General features: G+C 31.3%; 1 non-coding gene across 1 annotated transcript; it reads right to left on the bottom strand.

Moving 5' to 3' along the window:
- Positions 1-371: 371 nt before the first annotated feature.
- On the bottom strand, positions 372-498 carry LOC112448159 (small nucleolar RNA SNORD22). Its single transcript, XR_003036551.1, has one exon. It is a non-coding gene; the product is annotated as a small nucleolar RNA SNORD22 (small nucleolar RNA).
- Between the last annotated feature and the right edge of the window lie 999 nt (positions 499-1,497).

Raw genomic sequence — 1,497 nt, forward strand, 5'->3', positions numbered from 1 at the left:
AGGGAGTTATTTTTTGTTTGTATTTTGGTTTGTATAGAAAATATGTCTTCACTTTGGAAGGTATCACTGAAATCTAAATCTAGAGAAGTCAAATATAGCTTATTAGAGGATGAATGTTGTGAATTCTCATGAAAATTTTAAATTGTATTTTTTGGTTGTATTTTTCATTTTTTTTTTCAACCAGTGATTTATTTCCTCCTTTCCCATGTTTAGAAATTATTTTTTTTAATTTTATTTTATTTTTAAACTTTACAATATTGTATTAGTTTTGCCAAATATTGAAATGAATCCGCCACAGGTATACCTGTGTTCCCCACCCTGAACCCTCCTCCCTCCTCCCTCCCCATACCCTCCCTCTGGGTCATCTTATGATCCCTCATAAAGTTCCTTCTGGAACAAGATTCCCTTTTCTCCTCAAGCCAGCCCCCAGTAGGTTCACCTTTACAGTTTCTGGAACTAGAACAAGAGGTAAGATGTGTGAATGTTTTTTCACTGGGAAAATATTTATTGTTTTTAATTTGCCTTCCAGTGTTCAAATATTAGTTCATAAAATAGTTGTTGGAAATATTTCCAACAAAATTTGTTTATTAGATTTATTAAAACTATTTTTATGGGGCAGTTTGGAGGGAAAGTGAAACTTTGGAAAAATCCACAACTGAGTAAGGACAAAACATACCTAATCAAAGGAAGAATTCAGTAAGAAAATGGATTTATCAATCTCTGAGAAAACCCTTTCCAGTCATTCATACTAAGCAACAAATGCCTTTATCTAACATGATTTAATCACTTAGGGTCTCCAGATGTTCAAAGGAAATCTATAGCATGAAAAAGGAACACCAAAGTAAACAAACAGAATAATTGGCCTTGGAGAAAACAAGGATAATTCAGATACCAGAAGTTAACTTCTTAAGAAGTCTATTCTCTGCAAAATTCAGGAGTCTGCATGCATATAAAAACACACTGCTTTTTAAAAAGAAGCAATAAAGAAAAAAAATTGGAAAAATGTGTAAAATTTTTAAATTAAGAAATAAACTTTGTATTTAATAAATTATTAAATGTACACATCTGACTTCTTGTGATCTAGCAATATGGATGATAGAACAGAGAAAATTTCCCACAACCCAGAACATAACATCTTAGAAGAAGGGTTTCTGTGTGACAACAGGTAGGAGAATATAATCAAAGAGATAAAAAAAGGAAATGTCTCTGTTTTCAGTCTTTGGTCTACCAAGTGCCAAACAGCACTAGAAAACATTCCTTTGTAGATATACCCTATTGAAAATTCATAACCACAAGGATAAAGAGAAAAATCATAAAAGCAGAGAAGAATAAAACAAATTACCTGCAAGAGAATGGAGCCAGATTGATTTGTGATTTCTCATTACTAACAATGGATGCTAAAGAAAATGGAGTAACATTTTCAAAATTCATACAGTAAAAGATTTTGAATCAAAAATTTTATACTACAATTTATTTTCAAACACATATTCAGACACA

The sequence above is a fragment of the Bos taurus genome, chromosome 9 (genome assembly GCF_002263795.3).
Source record: "Bos taurus isolate L1 Dominette 01449 registration number 42190680 breed Hereford chromosome 9, ARS-UCD2.0, whole genome shotgun sequence".
NCBI lineage: Eukaryota > Metazoa > Chordata > Mammalia > Artiodactyla > Bovidae > Bos > Bos taurus.